At 41.7% G+C, this 9,449-nt stretch overlaps 1 non-coding gene across 1 annotated transcript; it reads left to right on the forward strand.

Annotated features, from left to right (window-relative positions):
- The first annotated feature begins 267 nt into the window (after positions 1-267).
- On the forward strand, positions 268-386 carry LOC126012335 (5S ribosomal RNA). Its single transcript, XR_007496848.1, has one exon. It is a non-coding gene; the product is annotated as a 5S ribosomal RNA (ribosomal RNA).
- The last annotated feature ends 9,063 nt before the right edge of the window (positions 387-9,449 follow it).

Here is a 9,449-nt window from a genome sequence, read left to right on the forward strand (position 1 = left end):
GTCTTTTTGATAGAACCTTCGGACACAGATTACTTTATTTTACCATATATTCCAGTATTTTTCTATAAAACTAAGAGGAAAGAGGCCGATCATGGGTGATCTTGGGTCATAGGGAGATGGAGGTGGGAAGATATCTAACTCCACAGGGGTTTCTCAGAGAGACATAGATGATTAGCCAATATGGCTGCAGCTTGAATCTAAAACCAGAAGGCAAGGATGGAGGAAAAAGAGGCTGAAACTGGTTTCTTAAATAAAAAGTCACACTATGTCTATGGCCATACCACCCTGAACGCGCCCGATCTCATCTGATCTCGGAAGCTAAGCAGGGTCGGGCCTGGTTAGTACTTGGATGGTAGACCGCCTGGGAATGCTGGGTGCTGTATGCTTTAAAAAAAAAGAAAAAGTCACACTCTTTGTTCAGTTCCCAGGTTTGACCCAATTTTTAGACCCAGACAGTAAAAAACATAATTATTGCAGGGGTTACTCACAGCCTAGAGCCATTTTCTCCACTGATTATAACAGGGACATTTCTTTTTTTTTTTTTCTGGTTTTATTTATTTATTTATTTATTTTTTTTATTTAAACACCTTGATTACATACATGATTGTGTTTGGGTTTTAGTCATGTAAAGAACACCACCCATCACCAGTGCAACATTCCCATCACCAATGTCCCAAGTCTCCCTCCTCCCCACCTGACCCCCGCCTGTACTCTAAACAGGCTCCCCATTTCCCTCATACATTCTCATTATTAGGACAGTTCAAAACGTAGTTATTTCTCTAACTAAACTCATCACTCTTTGTGGTGAGCTTCCTGAGGTGAGCTGGAACTTCCAGCTCTTTTCTCTTTTGTGTCTGAAAATTATTATTGCAAGAATGTCTTTTATTTTTCTTAAAACCCATAGATGAGTGAGACCATTCTGCGTTTTTCTCTCTCTCTCTCTGACTTATTTCACTCAGCATAATAGATTCCGTGTACATCCATGTATAGGAACAAGATATTTCACAGGACCTGCATTTCACTGGCACTGCAGTGTTACAAAGGCATCTTGCAGGAATGGAGGCTTCTTGCAGTCAGGTAATAAGCAGAGTTCTGGAAAATCACCAGCAGACAATGAGTGGATCCATGGATGTAGGGACCATTCACTGTCACTTCTCAGTCAGTCCCTGAGTTCACTATCAGGATCATAGTTACGAAGGTTCCAGCAACTTCTATATCAGATCTGTAGCCTTGAGCTACTATAGTGGGGAAGACCAACAAGAAACTTCGGAATCAGTCCCTTCTTAGAATATAGAGATACAATCTCAAAACCATGATTTCATCAGCAGAGAATGGATGGGGAATGGTGGAGATTCATGGCACCCCTGGAATCCAACAGATGTAGGAGAGTCATTCCTGTCATCTCTATAATTTGATACTCTTTTGTCCCAGATCCTAGAGAGTGAATGGTTTACAGATCACCACAGACCCAGTTGTAATCAGTTTTCCATCACTATTCCTTTTCTAAAATCGGTCCTAACACAGATCCACAGAATCTCAACCACCAGAAACTCTTGAGAACCTTCACATATAGTTGTTGCATCTTCCATTGATGTCATGCAATTGTTGGAGCAGGAAAAGAAAAAATTAGCTGGAAATCTTGGCAAGACATGTGTTCTTCAGATGGTGGGGGAGTAACCTCTGAGCACTGGAAGCCCACCACTTAGTTCTTAGGGCACTGATGGTATAGGGTCTTCTAGCAGTCAAAGACACATTATAAAATATGGACAAGTGAGTTGAAAAAAATGTGTTGTACACCCTCTAAAAGAGACATCTAAAGCTTTTTAATTTTGTATGTTTCGCAAATATAACAAACATGTGAAATACTAACCTTTATTCCTATCTAGTATTCTTTCTTGTCTGTTTATTTCCTGTTTATTTCTTCACTTTGACATAAACCTCATGGAGTTTGGAGTCCCAGTTGCCACTTTTGTGGCTGTATCCTTAGCACGTAGAACACAGTAGGTGCTAAATAATCTTTGTTGGAATTAGTACAGTGTACAAAGACCTTATTTTGTTGCCTGCTATCATCAACCAATATATTGATGCTTTAGCTCAGGCTTCATCTTTCTGTAAAATGTCAGTTCAGGGGCCTGAATGATAGCACAGCAGGTAGGGAGGGTTTTACCTCCTAGTCGGCTGACCTGGGTTCCATTCAGGCTTTTTATGTGGTCTCCTGAACCTGCCAGGAGTGATTCTTGAATGCAGAGCCAGGAGTTACCCTTGTGCACAGCCAGGTGTGGCCCCAAAACAAAAGCAAGCAAGCAAAAAAAAAAAAAAAAAAAAAAAATCGGGGCCGGGCGGTGGCGCTAAAGGTAAGGTGCCTGCCTTACCTGCGCTACCCTAGGACGGACCACGGTTCGATCCCCCGGCGTCCCATATGGTCCCCCAAGCCAGGAGCGACTTCTGAGCACATAGCCAGGAGTAACCCCTGAGCGTCACCGGGTGTGGCCCAAAAACCAAAAAAAAAAAAAAAAAAATCATTCCAGAAGTCACAGGAAAGCAGAGCCCTTCTCATATTGACTTTCTTCCTCTAATTCCTCTCCTGAGCCCCCTTTATGCTGTTGTGATAACTGGGGTCATACTTACACACTAGGGCTACTCTTGTAGCTGGTACTACAAAGCCTGGTTGCTTTGTTCACTGGAGGAGGGGTCATTGAGGGGGGGATTACTCTCAGGTATGGGGTTATGTCACTCCATGAGGGTGGAGTATTTTGGGACACACCTGGCTTCAGTGTGCTGCTAGAGACTGCACAGTTAAGATCTGGGAATATCTGATACCAGAACTTGATAAGTGCAAGTAGACAAGCAGGCAGGCAACCCTGGATGTGGGACTCAGGCAAGACAGGGGCATCCCTGCACCTTTAGATGACAGGGATGCTGACAATAGAATTAGTGGCCTACGACCACTGGGGCTTGGGTAGCCAGCAAGAACAGGGATGGAACCCAAGTCTCCTGCCTGCCTTCCAAACAAGCATGCACCCCAGAGCATTGAGCTTAGTTAGGTAAGTGCTTTATTTATTTATTTTTTAAAATTATTTTTTAAAAGTACAGTAAGACAAAATCTGAAAAAGTATCTTGCAATGAGGTTGGTGAAACCATTGTCAGAAGGTTTGCTAAACAATTTATAAAATAAAGTTGATTTTTTATTATTTGAATATATAAATCTTTATTTAAGCACCATGCTTGCAAGCATGTTTGCAGTTGGGTTTTAGTCATAAACAGGTAAGTGCTTTAAGATTAGAAGACCCAGTCAGCTCAGCCAAGCCTGCTTCTATCCTAGTTTAAGCCTGAGAAGCCCCAGCCTGGAGTATATCCCTACTCCGGCCACACGGGGACGCTAGAGCGCCGCAGTCCTCGCAGAGCTTGCTTGGGTCGGAGGGAGGGAGACTCAGGGCGGCAAAACACACTGCCCGATGTGGGCGGAACGGAAGGCGCCCGGGCCAAGGCAGAGGGCAGGAAGTGAAGGGGCGGGGCTTCTGCGTGGGGGCGTGCTCGTGCGCGTGCGCGGCGCTCAGTTCGGAGGCTGCTGCTTTGCTGTCACCACGGCCTGGGTCTGTCCTGGTGGGGGTCGCCTAGGCCGGACCCAGGTGTGGGGGTGAACTTGGAGGAGCTGGTGGGGGGACTCAGGGGGGCCCGGGTGGTGGATGGTGAGACTTGAGGGGAGATGTCGTGCCTGGGTGGGAATTGGGGGGAATTGCTTGCAGCAGGGCAGGGGGAATTGTGTGTGCAGGCCAAACCTCACTCATTCATTCATTCACTCTTCTTCACAGTAGGCACTGCAAGATGCCCTTGGCATCTTGGAGGTGGCAATCCTGGGCCTCATGGTTGGTTTGGGGGATAAGTTACCTGACCCAGCCTTGTCTTCTGGTTAGCAGACATCACCCCCCTCCCCCCATTTTTTTTTTTTTTTTTTGCAAGGGGTGGCTAAAAAAATTACTGGGAGACCTCTGCACCAGCAAAATCTCCACCCCAGGCTTTTTGGGGGATGGAACTTAATCCATCCCTTTATGGTTTTAATCTTAGTTCCTGTTGAAAGTAGGAAAAAATGTTGACTTAGCCATGAACAATAGAACAAATTCCTGTCCCCTCACCCCTCCACTACTCTTCTTAGGAGTTTTAAATAATTTCTTTGTAAACTTGCCTGTAAAAAAAAAAAAAGTCATCACATTTGGTACTATTGAAACAATGTCACTTGTTTGCTGTAAAAGGGAGCAGTGGTTTTATTATGCCATGAGGCCCTCAATGAGAAATTTCAGCGTAGGAAGAAGAAAATAGCATCTTTTGGAATTCAGGCATTGATCAACTCCAGTGATTTTCATCAGTGCCATGTTAACCTTCACTTCAAAGGATTTAGGTTCAAACACGTCATTCCCAGCCGGGGTGAAGTGGGTGCAGGCTGACATTTGGAAGCTTCTGAACTGAATCTGTTGCCTTCCAACTTATTTATTTATTTATTTAGTTTCAGACCTTCCATCATGTGTATACTTTGCTGGAATGATTATTTTAAAGTACATGTCCTATTTTTTTTTTTTTTTGCCCATCTGACAGCTGTTTCCATAGAAACCCTGAAAAGAAATCGTCATTTTCGGCAGCTCTCTGGCTCTTAGTGCCACTGAGTAGCTGTACTTGCTCTTTCTGAGAGGGTACTTAGAGAATTAAGGCTCTGAGATGTTCTTCGAGGCTAACCGTCCAAACTGTTTAATTTTTCTCACATCATTAATTTAGTAATCCTGGGAGCCTGCCAGCTCTGTTGGTTGACCTGATCCCTTCTTTGAAGAAGGACTTGTCAGCTCTGTTTCTCCCCGACACCCCGTGTAGTCTAGTGATTGGCGCTTTGAAAATGGAAAAATTGATTTCTCCCATTCTCTAGCCTTTCTGAAGGCGAAACCAGGAATCATAAACTACCACGGACTCTTTCTGTTCTAAATGACACTTGATTGTCAGCGATATAAATGATCGTGTTTTTACCTAAGGTATATGCAGTGTTTGGGGTTTTAGCTTCTGTTTCTGTGCCGGTGACACTTAAGCCCAGGGTAGAGCACGTATGTACTTACTGCCTCGAAACAAAGCTGAGTAAATGGATGTGCAGAAGCTGTTTTTTTTTTCCTGTGGAGTATAGGGGTGCAGGTAAATCAGGGGGGGGGTGTAGAAAAATGGGTGAAGTTGGCGTAGGAGCAAAGGCGACTCTAAGAAATGGTGGGAGGTGGCACTATGGAGTCTGGCCTATCAGATGAAAGTTTATGAGAGTTTATGGAATTCATTGGAAATTAGTTGCCTTTCTTAGTTTGGGGGGCTTTTAAAAGTAAGACATCTTTTAAGACATAACCAGCACAAACATAAGAAGCTAGAAATGCTAAATCCTTTTCATTTCATCCTGCTACACAAAATAATTAATGTGAACACTTTGGGGTATGTCTTTCTGTAGATTTGTTTGTACTTGAATCTACTGGCCTGTTTGATCAGTGGCCAGAGGCTTTTGACTGCTTGATTTTTCTGCAGTATCACTAGCATCCTGTATGGTGGCTGGCATGGGGCAACTTCTCATTTAATATTGAATGCATGAGTGAATGATTAAACGGCATACGCTAGAGATAAAAACAGCAGGGGGAAATCTCTGCATCTATCCAAGTGGTTAAGAAAATGCTTGAGCTAGTCAGTTACCCACGTTTTTAAATGGATAACTTTCATATAACATCTGGACTTTGGACTTTCCTGGAAAAAATTTAAGTATTTGGTGATACTTAGCCTAGGTCTATTTTCCTTATACCTCCTATAAATGGGCATGACTCTGCCTTTGCGTCTGTATAGTTTTGCTAATATTTATGGGCCTGAAACCTCAAACCTGTACTGTATTGTAGTAACCAGCAGATATATGTGAGTATTTCATTTTAAACTGAAGAAAATTAAGTTAATCAAGAATGTTATTGCTCAGTTGCACTTTGTAGGAGCTATCTTATTGGCCAGTATTGATACAGGTCATGGGCATCATTGAAGAAAGTTCTGCTCAGTACTGTGTTATGATACATCTGGGGTCACAGTCTTCAATCTACAGAATATTTTCAAGTAGCATGTATTGTTATTTAAATTACTGCACATATCTGTCAGCTCATAAATTGCACTTTCCAGATTTCTGCATGATATTTAGTAATGTAAGATTTTCTGCGAGTTGTGGCATTTTATTTGCTGGCATTTCTGTAGCTCCAATTTGGGGAGGATGAGAAGGAGAGGTCAGAGTTAATGGTGAAAAAACACAGATTAGAAGTTGCTGAGTGATTACTGCTCTAAGGCCCCAGAGCCCAGAAATGGTTAGATTGAGAAATTCAGTCAAAAGGGGCGTGACAAATTTAATGTGGGTTGTGATTTTTGGATGCTAAAGTCACTGTAGACATAACGGTTTCAGTATTAATTGGAATTGATTCAAAATTGAAGATTAGAAATTTGAACTTGTGAAAGTGAGATGGAATTCTCAGCTAGTTCAGTAAACATGTATATTGGAAATGTTAGGAGTTAGAGAGTTAGGACAGGGATTAAGATGCTTGGCTGGCATGTAGTTGGCCTTGGTTCATTTCCTGGTACTACATATATGATCCCCCAAGCCCATCAGGAGTGATCCCAGAATACAGAGCGAAGAATAAACACTGAGCACTGCCAGGTATTGCCTAAGAAATACCTTCCCCCCATGTTAGCAACTTGTGTTCAAAACAAATGGGTAACTTATTTAACTATTTAATTTTTTTTTTTTTTGGCCACATCTGATGAAGTTCATGGGTTATTCCTGGTTCTGGGCACCATATGGGATGCTGGGTTTTGAACCCAGGTTGGACCTGTACAAGGTGAATGCCCTACTTGCTATGTTATCATTCATTCCAGTGCAACAAATGAATAACATCTACACCAAGTATGTTACTTAAGATACATATCAAGATATGTATCTTATTTACAAGATGCAAAAACTCCTTGAAGTGGAATTTATTTTAGGTATAAATGAAAAGCTAATGAAACTCCATTACCTGGAATTTGGGAGCTAGGATGGTATGCATCCTCCTAGAACTTTCTAGTATCTTTCCTTCTATGACCAATACCACTGTCCTTTCCTTAATTCCACTCCTGCAAATCCTTTAGTTTGCATTTCTCTGCATTGTGTTGCCACAGCACCAGCTATAACAGCAATTTGTATGTGCACTTCTATTCCTGTACCTGACACTGACTCACCAAGAATCTTTTCAGTATCAGGTATCCATCCACTTGTAGCTCTGTAGCTAGTGGTAGAGGTCACTAGGGACTTACATGACTGTCTAGGACTGCCGTTCATGGAGGGTGTAGAAAGCACTTTGGAAAAGAGTATGACTGAAAAGTCTGTCTACTGCAGTCAACGGAAGAAAGTGAGTTTGTGCTATTTTTCATTTTGACTTCTAGAAGACCAGGGTGAGTACACTTTTCTGTTTGAAGCAATTCTTTTTAATTAAAACAAATTTTTTTTTTTTTTTGCCACACCTGGCATCACTCAGGGGTTACTCCTGACTCTTTGCTCAAAAATTTCTCCTGGCAGACTTGAGGGACTATATGGGATGCTGGGAATTGAACCTGAGTTTGTCCTGGATTGGCCTCCTGCAAGGCAAACACCCTATCACTGTGCTATCCCTGCGGCCCCAATTCTTTTTAAATTTTTTTCGTGTCTAAATGGTATTGAAAAGTCACTTCCTTGAATTATTCTACTTTTGATATTCTTTCTTTAAAAAAAAAATTCTATACATGAGCTGGAGAGATAGTACTGTGGGTAAGACATTTGCCTTGCATAGGACTCACCTGGGCTCAATCCCCAATACTGCATCTAATTTCCCAAGCCTTGACAGGAGTAATCCCTGAACACAGAATTTGGAGTAAGCTCTGAGCCTAATGTGGTCTCAGAAATAAAAAATTAATTAATGTTGTTATTATATTTATTAATATTATTGTTGTTTTTGGGGCCACACCTGGCGGTGCTCAGGGGTTACTCCTGGCTGTCTGCTCAGAAATAGCTCCTGGCAGGCACGGGGGACCATATGGGACACCGGGATTCAAACAACCACCTTTGGTCCTGGATCGGCTGCTTGCAAGGCAAACGCTGCTGTGCTATCTCTCTGGGCCCTAATTTAGTTATTATTAACACGTAATAAGTTCTTAGCATGTCATTATTTCCCTACATATATATATATATATTTATATTTAGGTGCATTTTCTCTCCATTTCAATTGGACTCTTAACTTCCAGGACAGCAAGGGGCTATAGTTATGTCATGTCTGTAACTCAGTTGGCGAGCTTAACAAAATACTCAAACACTATTAGCACTTTTTAGCCTGATTATAAAAAATTTATAAACAAACCCTAGAGAATGAAGAGCCAGAGGGATAGTAGAACAAGAAGGAGTACTTGCCTTGCAGGAGGCTGACCTGGGTTTAGTCCCTGGCACTCCATATGGCCTTCTGTGCCATCATGAGTGATCCCTGAGTGCAGAGCTGGGAATCAGCCCTGAACACTGTGTGTCCTGGCCCCCCGCTCCCCAAAACAAACAAAATGAAAATATCCAGGAAATATCTAGTAATGCCAATCTGTTAGATGCTAGTAGTCTGGACTCTGTTGATTTGAAATTGATAGTAATTACAAAAGTATGAGTACGACTTTAAAAAAGTATTAGTTTGGCCTCTACTTAGTTTTTAAATAATGTCAGTAATGTATGAAGTTTATGCAAATCTGAATAATTTTAAGGTATTTTAGAGGGGATACCATAGTTTTTTTTGAATGCTCTGTATTGCTTTGGTATTGGGGGTAACACTGGTCTTACTGCATTTTAAAACCACTTTTTAAATTTCCTCAAAGAATTTGTGTAGAATTATTTATCCTTCTTTAAATGTTAATGGTCTTCCCTAGTGAGGTCACTAGGCCCTGGAGCTCACTTTTTGGTCAAATTCCCCAAACCTGGCAGCATTCAGGGGTTACTCCTGGCTCTGCACTCAGGGGACCTGAGCCTGGCAGGCTCAGGGGACCATATGGGATACCCAGGATAGAAGCCCGGTTGGTCGTGTGCAAGGCAAGCATGTATGTCTTAACTGCTGTGCTATTGCTCTGTTCCTGTTATTGTTAGATTTCTAATTATCAATTTGAGATGTAGATACGGGTTTTTTTTTTCTTTTGAGTGAGCTTTGGAAATTATTGCTATTCAGGCAGTTTTCCATTTTCATCTGAGATGTTATATTCAGGATTTACTCTTTTGAATTTTAAGACATTTTACAATGATATACCATGAAATAGTTTCATTTGTATTACCTACGTGAGTTTTTGGTACCATTTAGACTTGTGGATTTATATATTTCATCAAATTTGGAGAGTTTTGGTCATTATTTATTTATTTTGGGTCACACCCAGAAGTG

The sequence above is a fragment of the Suncus etruscus genome, chromosome 6 (genome assembly GCF_024139225.1).
Source record: "Suncus etruscus isolate mSunEtr1 chromosome 6, mSunEtr1.pri.cur, whole genome shotgun sequence".
NCBI lineage: Eukaryota > Metazoa > Chordata > Mammalia > Eulipotyphla > Soricidae > Suncus > Suncus etruscus.